A 13449-nucleotide genomic window follows, 5' to 3' on the forward strand; every position below is an offset into this window, starting at 1 on the left:
ATTTAATTGGGATTGTCTTACAGTTAAAGAGGTTTATCATATAGTCATGGCAGTAAGCATGTTAGCAAGGTTGACATGCAGACAGACATGATACTGGATAAGTAGATGAGAGTTCTACGTCTGTGTCAATAGGCAACAGAAAAAGAAACCACAAAGTCCATCCTTAGTGACACACTTCTTCCAATAACGTCACACCTCTTTCAACAAGGCCACACTTCCTAATAGTGCCACTCCCTATGAGATATTTCATTCAAAGCATGGCATGGCTATTACACACATGAACTCAAAGAAGCTTTGGATGTTTGTATAAGGTGTATATAAGATTACATCTGAAAAGAGAAAAATCTTCCCTTAGAAGTTATCCAAAACCAGAAAAGATATCAAATGCTAATAGTCATTCATATACCTGGTCAGCTTTCATTAACACTTAAAAATGTAGAAAACTTAAATATCCTACACTACAGGACAAGAGACAAAATGGGGTTTTCATTAGTCATTGGTGGGAATGTAAATGGTACAAGCATACTAGAATAGAAGGGTCATAGCATTTCATAAAACTGACTACACACTTACAGTATGATGCAGAATTTAGAGTCCTGGTCCATTTTGTAGAAACAATGATAACTTAGGTCCACACAGTAATGCTTATGTATGTTTATAGCATTTTTACTTATTGTAATGGAGAAACAGATTAAATTCATACAGCTTGTCATGTGTGCATTGTCAACTGAAGTAAATCTCTGCAATTATGTAACGTGAAGAAAGATAAAAGAAAAATGGGGGAGAGGGAGACCCAGAGGCTTATTGTTGCTGCAAAAACTTGCATGGCTCTTTTGGCTTGTACGTGTATGTATGTAGTATGTGTGCATGCATATTCATATGTGTGTGAGCCTATACATCTGCAAGTATGCATGTGTGAGGAGGGCAGAGTTTGAGTGAGAGTTTTTTTTTCAATCATTGTCAAATTTGTTTGACTGAAGCAAGCTTTCCAACTGGATTCAGAATTTAGTGACTTAGCTTCTTTACCAGCTAGCCACAGGGATAACAAATGACTTCCAGTCACCCATAGCTGGCTTAGATATTGGAGGCATGGACTAAGTTTTGTTGTTTGTTTGTTTGTTTGTTTGTTTGTTTTTATACTCCAGATTTTATTCTCCTCCCAGGCCTGATAGTTCTACAACCCATACTTCCCCCCTTCCCAGTGTCTCCACAAGGATGTCACCACCTCACCCACCCTACCAGATCTCTAAATTTCCTGAAGCCTCCAGTCTCTTGAGGGTTAGGTTCATCTTCTCTGTCTGAACCCAGACCCAGTAGTCCTCTGCCGTATATGTGTTGGGGACCTCATCTCACCTGGTGTATGCTGCCTGGTTGGTGATCCAGTGTCAGAGAGATCTCAGGGGTCCAGTTTAATTGAGATTGCTGGATCTCCTACAGGATTGCCCTCCTCCTCAGCTTCCTCCAGCTTTTCCTAAATTCAACTGAGGGGTCAGCAGCTTCTGTTCATTGGACGGGTACACATATCTGCATATGACCCTTTCAGCTGCTTGTTGAGTCTTTTAGAGGGCAGTCATGTTAGGTCCCTTTTTGTGAGTGCTCCATAGCCTCAGTAATGGTATCAGGTCTTGGGGCTTCCGCTTGAGCTAGATTCCACTTTGGGCCTCTTGCTGGACCTTCTTTACCTCAGGCTCTTCTTTATTTCTATTCCTGCATTTCTTTCAGACAGGAAGAAGTCTGGATCAGAGCTTTGGCTGCCGGATAACAACCCTAACCCTCACCTGATGCCCTGTTGTTCTGCTGGAAGTTCACTCAATAAGTTCTCTCTCCCCACTGTAGGAAATTTTACCTACACACCCCTTTGAGTCCTGAGAGTCTCTCACTTCCCAAGTCTCTGGTACATCCTGGGGGGTCCTCCCAGCCTTCTTCCTCCCTATGTCACCTGTTTCCATTCTTTCTCCTGGCCCTCAGGGCTTCAGTCCTTAATCCCAACCAAATACCAGATAATGTTCACATCTCCCCCATCCCCTCTCCTCACTCTGTCATTCTCTTCCTCCTTCCCTTGTGGTTTTATTCTTCTTGCTCCCAAGTGGGACTGAGGCATCCTCACTTGGACCTTTCAGCTTGTTGTCCTTTTTGAATTCTGTGGACTCTATCTTGGGTATTCTGTACTGTTAAGTTCTTTACTGTGTGATGTTAAGACAGTTGAGAGCTGTGTACAGTGATGGTAGAGCATTTTATCCAAACACTTTGGAGGGAGACACAAGTAGATCACTTTCCACCCAGCCTGGTCTACCTTACAAGTTACAAGATAGTCAGGGTTACATAGAAAATAGATTAAAAAACAAAAAGAAAAGAAATGGTGGTAAAACCATAAAATATTTTGACAGAATTTCCTAGACCCAAATTATCAAAAGGAAAGGGAACAACAGTGTGTTCTAGGGGGAATGAAACACTCTGCTGTTCAGGAAAATACCTTATGTTCAGGAAGTAAACAAGCCAACTTTCTGGAAGTTCCTCATAATTACCAGGTTCACTGTGTGCTCCCGGACCCCTTAGCCTATATAAGAAATGAAGACTGCTGGGAAAAACTGTCACCCAAACTGAACAAACTGGAAGCATCTCAGAAGAATTGAGCTATCCTGCTGTATTATCTGCACACTGTATGTTGGGTTCAAGGTTTCTAGATTCTTCACCCAGGATGGAGTGGGCTTTCAGAAAGCAGAGCTCTTTGTGTTATATCTTCATTTTAAAGTATTTCTTCAAATATATTCACCTGAGAAAGCACTTCTCAAATCATTCATTCATAAAGCTGTACTTTGATGTAGAAAATTGTTCATATCTCCACAGGTATAGTGTTACCCAACTTGCATTGCCATATCTAAATGAGAGAGTCCATGGTTAGTCAACGTTAAAGTAAACCTGTAGGATAATAAACAGTCAGAAATAAAGACAATCGACTACCATCAATATTTAATCATAAAAACAAATATGTTTAATTGTTTTTTCTAAATACTTAAAAAGAAATAGTACTATACTTCTATGCTAGCACTAAGGAAGCAAAGGCAGGATGATCTCAAAGAATATTTTAGGCCAGGCTAGGCTAATGATGAGTTCCAGGCTAGCCAAAGATATGTAGTAAGATTTTATCCCATAAAATAAATTAATAAACTAACGTATTCTCTTTGTGATAATAGTTTGACTCAAGTTACTATAGTGTTCAGAGTACAGCACTACAGTATTGTTCTTATGTCTAAGTAGTTTGAAAGTTTTAAACTAGAATTGTCATTGCCATGAATGTAGTACTTCTATCAATAAGGACACCTGAATTTTTATAGAAAAAATAAGTAACACTTTAAAATATTTCTGACAGAAATTTTTTAGAACTATTTCTATTTCTTAGAAATAAGAGTTATAAAGATGTACACAAAATGAAGTTGAACCATGTCAAGTAGAAATAATTTTGTTTAAGTTCTAGAAACTGACAAGCTACAGAAATACAGAGACTCTCCCTGTGAGGTCTCTAAATTCTAAGGGTCCAATTTTCTTTATGCAATTCAGGAAAGCAGCCCAATTTAAAGTGCAAACACACTTCTGAGCAATCAGTATGGAAGATTCTTGAATAATATAGAAGATTCCTTTCTCACTTTTATATTGCCAGGAATCATAAAAACTATTCAGTGTTTCAAGTACAAGCAATTAGGACCAACTGGGACCTGCCTAAATAGAGTGCATCTCATTTTCCAATGTAGAAAACATTTACCCTACCAGTGGCAACTGTAACCAAAACACTACATTCACACAATTCATATACTCCCTACTGTGATCCCTTCTTTGGAATATATGCACCAGTCATGTATTAGCCTTGGTTAGGAAGGCTGTGGTGTAATATCACATCCTCTTTAGTCAGATTTTCTAGTGCAGATGGCTCTTTGCCTAAATTGTAAGCCATCTTGATAATGGGTGTTTCACTTTCAGTTCTCAAAAATTTGATTTCCAGAAATTTGATTTCCCCAGGGCTACTCAAATTTATTTGTTGCATAATTACACATGATTTACTTATTAAAAATTATTTTCTACTTAGTTATAGGTTAACTATATCACTTATATATTTTCCTAAATTTAAAAGGCATAATTTCTCCGTATAACAAGGATGATTTGCTACATTTTAATCTAAATTAGTTTTTAAATTAGCATTTGTAGAAAAATGCGAACAACTACCAAGTATTCATCATCTTTTTTCTGTTGTAAAAATATAAAAAAAAAAAAAATAAAAACGTAAGGTTGTCTTTTACCTCGATAGGTTCAGCACCGCGGTGCCCCAAGATATCTGCTTAGATATCTTGGTGGAAATATATCCCAACTCCTCGGTGGCGGCCCAGTGTCTCCTGCTGCCGCACATTTTCCTACACTTAAACTGTCACATAAAAGAACACACAGCACAATAACCTTTGTCCTAATTGATAAGATATAATTGCCCACCTAAACATACAAAGCCCAATACATCCATCCCTTAAGAACATTAATAACTACCTGTAAATACACAGAGCGGAATCTTAAAGTCACTCTCCATTGTTGTCCCTCAGCTCCTCTCCCTGTCCCTCCTGTCTCTTCTCCTTTCCATTCCAGTATCCTCCTCTTGCTTCCGACTTCTCTCCCACCCATCCTTCCTTCTCCTCCAATGACAGGCCTCCTTCTATCCTGTATCTGCCCCTCACCTGTATTTTACAAATTCAGTGGGGAGAAGGTTATGGTGATATCACCTGAGTCCTGAGTACCTTGATCAGGTAGCTGTCCTTGAGGCAGAGGAATTAGCATCAAAATAAAGGTAACTCCAGGGAAAACCACAACACTTTTCTAGTAAGACAAGGTGTGTCTATACACAGGTCATTCTATTAGACCCTGGACCTTAAAGCAATTTTTTTCAGTCTTACTTTTTTATAACAGTATATGTACTCCTAACATCATCTTACTAATTTGAAATTCATCAATACTTTTTAATTATGAGCAATTCCACTTTTGGAATTCATTTTTAACATTATGAACATTAAAAATTGAAGATGCTATGATAAAATGACTGAGCAACATGATTACAAAATATCAGGCAAAATACTCTGATTAGTTCAATGTTCTTCCCAAAGCTAAATTTTTGTGTTATAAAATGTTATCTTAAAAATAAAAGAGGTATGTAGGCTCATGTAAATGTCATATACGTGAGAACTTTACAATATGATGAATTTGAGCAACGTCTATCATGTTCCTGTGGTATGAGAGCAAAGATCAAAATAAGCATTTGCTAGTGAGAAGACCCTTCTCTAGACATCTGCTTTCCCAACACCTTCAGTTCTTTTTTTCCAGGCATTCATTAGGAATGCATTTTTATTTTATAGGCTGCTGTGTCAATGCTAGCTAATTAGAAGTCAGATGAGTAATACAGAAGGCTAATATCTCTAGATAAACCAAAATAGAATCTACATAACTATGCATACCATGCTGTGAATTATTTTTAGTTACCATAGTCAAAGTAACTGACATTAGGCAACAAAAGGAGAGAGCCAGGAAGCAAATGAGAGTAACTTTATTCAATTTTATTGAATGAGGAATTAGAAGCCTGAATTAGAAGGAAGAAACAGAGAATGAGACAGAGGAGGTAGCATGGATAGCCCTTCTCTTACTTTTCCGTTGCTGTGAAATGACCCCATTGCTGAGACTATTTAGAAAAAGAAAGTCTTTAATTGGAGGCCTGAGTCAAATACCAATGTGAGTCCATGTCCGTCATCATGGGAAGTTTGTCAGCAGACAGGCAAGCATAGTATGAAAGAAATGTCAAGAGCTTACCTATTCGGACAACAACCATTAAGCAGAAAAGAGAGAAAAAAATGGGTATGCTATGGGTTTTCAAAATGTTAAAACCCACCCCTTCCTTCTCTAACAAGGTCCCATGTCCTAGTACTCCCCAAAATAGTTCGACCAAGTGGAGACCAAGCATTCAAGTACATGAGCCTTTGGAGGCCATTATTATCCAAATTATCATAACCTGAAACACTCCTTATATAAAAAGAGCAAAGCAACTTTTGGAGCAAAAATGAAACCTAGAATTGTAAGGATAAAATAAAAGAGATGAGATCATTAGATTTTTTCATAGACAAAATGATACACCTAGTGTAAAATATATATATATATATATATATATATATATATATATATATATATATATATATACAATCTGTGTGGAGTAATAATTTAAATGCGAAACAGCCAAAATATTAAAACATTGAAAAATACTTCATTCTCATACCAGTGGGACCCATTTTATAACACAAACATAATAGTAAAGTAGGTCTTATGACACTGAAAAGAGTTCTCAAGGTTAGACATTAGGATTTGACATTGGAATCACTCTTCATTAGCAAGGCAGAACCGAATAAACCAAAGGGACTCTTGTGTTTCAAATGACATATATCTATGAGATATATAAATCACAGATAACATTTTAGAATATCTGTGAGTGAATAAAAATCTATCCTTTCCATATGTTAAAATTCAGTCTGACATCCAAATAAGGAAATTGTGGCATGCAAATGACAAGAAATACCAGCCCATTATGAAGAAGATAATAGGAACTGCATTAATGGAAGGCATTAAAGCAATCATGAAACTGTGATCCAATTACTCAAAACAATAGAGTTAATGAATAAGAATAGATCCAAGCTGAATTTCTCTAGGTGAAAATGGGAATGTCTTGAATTAAATTGCACATAGAGAAGAGTGAATGACAGATAAACCCTTGTAGAATAAGCTAATAGAACTGAAGGCATAGCAATACCAGATAATCTTGACTCATCCTTTTCTAACTAAGCTGGGGATATAATCATGTGATTGCCCAGTCCCAACCTCCTCATTTTGGACATGTTTTATTCCTGATATTATCATAGCTCCATGGGATCTCATATATCAGGTGGTCCTTAGTAATTTTACATATTGCTTAAAGGTCAATGGCAGCTTTAATCTGTTTCATAATACTTAGGTCATTTAATTTATTTCATTCCATAAAGTAAAATATATCATCTCAGATCCTCACAAGTACAAATATGAATCCAATAAAACTTTTGAGAAGGAATAAATACATGCATTTGCTATGCTATATTATTATAATTTATGTAATTAGTAGTAATTGTTTTCATGTCTCGTATAATTTAAAATTAACTCACCATTTAAAATTATCTATAGGCATGTAAAGATATATACATATAGCCTTTCTATCTGTCTGTCTTTTTGTCTATATATACTGTGTTTAATTTATCCATGATTTTTGGTAGGACTTCAAATGAAAAGAATGTGATTAGTGTACAAAAAAATATAATGAACCCAGGGAACACTTTAAGTTACCCCAAATATAATTAATTAGAATCCTTCTAGGTGAGAAAAAGGAGGTTCATGTATTGAAGTCATGTAAATAAAGAAAGGATTTGTTGTGAAATATAACTTGTCAATTCATTATTAACAGATCGGAAGAAGGAAGTAGACAGTGTCATGTTTATTTAATTAACACCTATTAAGTTTAAAGATCATATTTCCAAATATAGTTTAAAATTAAGTTGCTTTAAATAATGGGAAAAACTGAGTGTCCACTAGTTTAAACTAAAAAGCTGATTGTGGGGTGGGCAGTACACACATGGATCTTACACTAATTTATTCTATTCAATTAAAGTTTCCTAATTTTCTTGACTCTATACAAATTATGCTTTAGACATCCATGGTGAAGTGGCCAGGGTGACAATGGAAAAACATTTCGAAAAATAACCTTAATTATAGTTAAACTTTTGTATCATAATTAGTGTAGGTTTTTGTATTTTTCCTAAGTATGATGCAACTAATATTTACTAATCACTACTATAAAGTGTAGATTTATCATACTCAATTTTTTCATTCAAATACTTGCTCAGATCATCTGTAAAGGTAATAGATCTCTTCTTTCTGATACTGCAACAACATGATCTGGCATGTTAATAATTTTTCTTTCTATATGTGTATATGTGAACAAATACTTTTTCAGACAAATTCTTCATCAGATAAAATAAAGGCCTTTAAAATACAATAAGTATATATACTACTATAAAAGCTTCCCTGTTATATATGCATACATATATAAGGAGAGTGTAAGCATAGATACCTTGTAGCAAGGAACAATGCACAACTCCTTTCTAGATACCAGAGGCTATCAAATAAAAGTCCAGTGCCAAGAATGGGTTACCTCTATTGCAGCTGTTGGCAACTGAAGTTCTAGAGACACACTGATGTTGCTGCCTACTCTCATTACTCTTGGGTACCTTCTAGAATTTTATGGTAATATCCTTTTGCTGAAGTAACTGTAAACTATAGTCATAGAATATGGAAAAATAAAAATTACCAACTTGAAAGCATCACTCTCTCACCACCTAGATGCCATAGTGCTTGAAGATGCTATGCATACAACGTGAGGAGAAGAAATTAATCCTACCCAGCTTTGAAACCCTTGGGCTACAGTAATGGTGTTCTGGAAAGGTATGTCCACTGGTAAAACATCAGTTACAAGAGTAACCGTGTTTTTCATGGGATTGCAGGCTTACACCACAAGATGATCCACATGCCTAGCATCAAGTCCTGTGGCTAGATATAACATATCTACTAAGGAAGAACCTAATTCTATTGTTTTACTGAGTGGATATAAACTGATTACAAATGACATGTTCTCTACCCATAGATTAGTGTATTTTGCAGTCATCTTTGCAAGTGCTTACTTTTGTAGCTCATAGACTCACAACTGGACCGTGCAGAGGATGAGAAATACACAATGGTCAACCCCAAATGAGACATATCTCTAAGCTCAGGGATCGTTCAGGAATAGAAAGAAAAAACTAATGATCAGAATCTTTGGATAACTATGTCAAATTATTATTTTCTAGATGCAACAGGATAATTGCACCTGTGAACTCACAGGGCCTTGACCATATGCACAAGGCTGGAATAAATTTAATTCATTCAAAGTCCCTAGATGGAGGCGTAGCTACAGTTTTCCACTCCTAGGCAATTGATAGCAGTTTGAGAAGAAGGATTCAGTTTTATTTAAGGGTATGGTTGTTGGTAGTTTGACCACATTCTAGAGTATGGCCACATACTCAGAGATACATGAACAACACATATTGGATGCAATGCATTATTCTTAAAAGGCATGAAGTTACAAAGTTATTAGCTTAGGACAGATTTTGGAGGAGTTAGGGAGAAAAGTGTGTATAAACAAGATCTGAAATATATGAAATTATCAAGATTCAATAAATACTTTTAAAAATTATAGAAGGAAATTTTAGTTGTACAATAGTATAAGGTTGTCAAACAAATGTTATACATATAGCAGAAATACAAATATTTAATGTAGAAAAATATTTAAATGATAAGAACCAGATCATGATAAATATTTAATATACAGCTATCAGAAATCTAAATTTTTCCTAAAGCAGAGATATATTTTTAAATTATGATGAATTAAAATAAGCATCAAATTTATTCTAACATCTATATGTATATTTATAAAACTTCAAATACAATTTTATTAATCATATCAAATATTACTATACTAATACATATTTAAAGTGTATTTTAAAATATGACTATATTTGTTTTATATTTATATACATAACCTTATAATTATAGTTATTACATTATTTTATAATTTTAAGTATATATCTCATAAACACTACAAATTTTATTACAGATGTAATTATCATATGCATATCTATATACAAGTTTTGTGTATTGCTGCATGCTTCAGTGTTTATTTATTTATTTTTTGGTTTTTTTTTTTCGGAGCTAGGGACCGAACCCAAGGCCTTGCGCTTCCTAGGCAAGCGCTCTACCACTGAGCTAAATCCCCAACCCCTTCAGTGTTTATTTACACATGTACATAGATATATTTACTTATAAAATCATTGGTTATGCCTCACAGACAACTTTTCTGACTAGAAGCTTTAGGTGGTTCATTATCTTTGGTTGTTAAGCATTATTTTTCTTATTGTCATACCCTGAGTTAGTTGCTTAGTATTTGATGCACATGTTAAGGCCTTATGTACTTCAGGATTATAAATAGATTTCACATAAATTAAATAATATTTTAGTTCAGTTTATGTTGCTTTGAGAACACCATGACCAAAATCTACAGTTCATCAAGAGAAGCCAAACCTATGCACAAGTGAGGACTATTAGGTTAAAAGTATGGGGGATGCTACTAACTGGTTTAGTCCCTCCTTCATCTTCATATATCATTCTTATGTAGCACAGACTCACCTGTCCAGGAATTTTAGTGCCCAGAGTGGACTGGTGATCCTCCATCAATTAGCAATTAAGAAACTGACCCACTTATATTCCCCCAGGCTAACTCTATGCAAAAATTCCTGAACTAAGCCTCCCCTTGAATAGTAAAGTTGACAATGATTATCTATCACATGAGACATGAACTTTTTTATGTGTCCTGCTAAAACCATAACTGCTCCTATTACTCACTGCATTCCATGTGTTGGTTGTAGTGCCAGGGAGGGAGTCAATACATGAACAAAATAATGGAATGAATTAACATTATTTATAGGAACAGAAACTGAATACTGAGAAATACATAATTAGCATGCTTGTTTTTGTTAACATCATGAAAATAGAACCCATACTCATACTCTGAGAACCATAAAATTGTATTTTGAATATGGCAAGCCCTCTTTCTGAGCATCCATTATTCCTAAAATAACTACCATGGCATATTATTATCTCCCCTGAATTCTCATGTCTCTAATATTAATTTCCATTCTTTATTATAGTAACATACCTTGTTTTCTATACGTTTTATGATGGGTGTGTTGAATAACATGAATTTCTGTTGAGTTTATCTATTGCGGTGATTATCATTGCAACTTACACACAACAAATATTTCAAAATATATAAAAAAGTTGAGCTGTACAATTTTATTCTGTATGTCATAAAAGATGTGGTTCTGATTGTTTGTTGTGAATTAAAGGAGTTCACTTCATTTAGTGATTTTTTTTAATTATATTTTGTGTATTGTGGATTCGGGTTTCTCAAACACTTACTTGCCTGCTGTTTGATTTATGGCATACTCTATCTCACTAAGACTTCTCACAATCTGCACTTAGGCTCCCCTGATACCAACCAGCAAACTCATCTGATTTAGATGCTAGAGGAGGCATAGTAAAGCAAGAGCAGAGATGGAATAAAAACTCTTAAAATGGAAGATGTTCCTAACTTCCAACTCATGTCTTATCACCAAACACTCATTTCTTACTTTAATATCAAAAAACTGATTGAAATTCTTGGGCATTTAACTCAGAAAGAGTGGGGAAGAGGGCTCAGTGGGGAAGAGCCCTTGCTGAGCAAACATGAGAGCATGATTTGGGATGAACAATACTCATTGAAACAAAGAGTGCAAAGACTTCTGGTCCCTATACACCAAGTACTGGAGGATGGAGACAGGCACATGTTACGATCATTCAAGCCAGACATCTAGAATAAAGAGTAAGCTTTAATTCAATAAGAGGTCCTGTCTCTAACTAATAAGGCAGAGAATAATAAAGGAAGTTGGTGTTGTTCTCAGGTCTCCAGCAAACACACCTGCACACTCACATGCATGTTATATACATACATACAAAAGACACAAAAAAACAGAGTAGAAATAGAGAGGGTCTATATTAATGTTGTAGACTAGAGAACATTTTTTATCAAAAAAAATGTAACTTACTGGACACTTCATTATCTTATCCCTTTCTGACTTTTGATGCTCCTGAGGAAGTATCATTGCAGGCTCTCATCACCCTGTCAGCATGCCGGTAAGTGTCCCAAGGAGCCAGTACAGTTGCAGAAGCTTTAAACTAATGGATGAGTGTCCGAGGAGTCATTTTGAGCAATGGGGTACACTCACCGACTGTGCGGTAATGAGAGATCCAAACACGAAGAGATTCAGGGTCTTTGGATTTGTCACCTGTGCCACTGTGGTAGAGGTGGATGTTGCTGTGAATTCAAGACCACACAAGGTGGATGGAAGAGTTGTGGACCCTAAGAGAACTGTGTCAAGAGAAGATTCTCAGAAACCAGGTGAAAAATGTCTTTGTTGGCTTCATTAAAGAAGACATAAAAGAACATCACTTACAAGCTTATTTTGAGCAGTATGGGAAAATTGAAGTGACAGAAATTATAACTGACAGAGCCAGTTAGAAAAAGAGGGGATTTGCTCTTGTCACCCTTGATGAAAATGACTCTGTAGATAAGATTGTTATTCACAAATACCATACTGTGAATTGCCACAACTGCCAAATAAGTAAAGGTCTGTGAAGGAAGAGATAGCTAGTGCTTCATCCAGACAGAGAGCTTGAAATGGTTCTGGAAATTTTAGTGGTGGATGTAGAGGTGGTTTTTGTGGTAATAATGAATTGGGTCAAGAAGAAAATCTTCTGTGGTCCTGGTGGCTTTGGTGGCACCTGTGGTGGTGGTGGATATGGTGACAGTAGGTGTGGGGGTCAGTGGCGATGGCTATAATGGATTTAGTAATGGTGGAAGCAGTTTTGGAGGTGGTGGAAGCTATAATGATTTTGGCAATTATAACAACCAGTCTTCAGATTTTGGATCAGTGAAGGGAAGAAACTTTGGAGACAGGAGCTCTGGTCTTTATGGTGCTGGAGGACAGTACTTTGCTAAACCATAATTTAAGGTGGCTATGGAGATTTCAGCAGCAGCAATAGCCATGGTAGGGGCAGAGCCAGGAAGCAAAGCTTAGCAGGAAGGAGGGCTTGAGAAATGATAGGGAAGCCACAGGTTAAAACAGATTTTTGAACTTAGCTAAGCACAGTTGTGGCAAGACCTAGCTGCTACAAAGAAAAGTTTTTAAACAATAATTCTGTGTGTGGGCAAAAGCTTTAGGACTGCATTTGTGACTAATTTTATAATGGGTTATTTTAGTTTCTGTTCTGTGGAAAGGGTAAAGCATTCCAACAAAAGGTTTTACTGTAGACCTTTTTCACCCATGCTGGGGAATGCTAAATGTAATAGTCTGATTAGGAATGCACGTGTCTCTATTTTAAGGTGCTGTGTAAATTTAGTCTACTCTGAAGTCATCTTCGTAGACTTCCCCAACAGTGTGAAGTTAGACTTCCTTCAGGGTGGTATCAAGTTCCATTCGGAACACATATTTATGATTGCTTGGGTGGAAAAGCCATTTTCTTAAAAAAAAGAAAAGAAAAAGAAAAAGAACTTGGTGTCGTTAAACTGCCAGTTACTGTTCTAACTTTTAATGAGTTTCGCCATTGAAAGGGTGAACCAAGCAAGGTCATAATTTTGTTACAAAATGGTTGTTGGAACCCCCTATGCAGTATCAAAATTGAATAATGATCTCAGATAAAATGTCAAATAAAATAAAATAA

The 13449-nt window shown here is 35.8% G+C and overlaps 1 pseudogene; it reads left to right on the plus strand.

The window, feature by feature from the left end:
* The first annotated feature begins 11856 nt into the window (after window positions 1-11856).
* On the plus strand, window positions 11857-12823 carry Hnrnpa1-ps31 (heterogeneous nuclear ribonucleoprotein A1, pseudogene 31; annotated as a pseudogene).
* Window positions 12824-13449: the final 626 nt, after the last annotated feature.

This window comes from Rattus norvegicus, chromosome 5 (assembly GCF_021556685.1).
Source record: "Rattus norvegicus strain SHRSP/BbbUtx chromosome 5, alternate assembly SHRSP_T2T, whole genome shotgun sequence".
In the NCBI taxonomy this organism is placed as follows: Eukaryota; Metazoa; Chordata; class Mammalia; order Rodentia; family Muridae; genus Rattus; species Rattus norvegicus.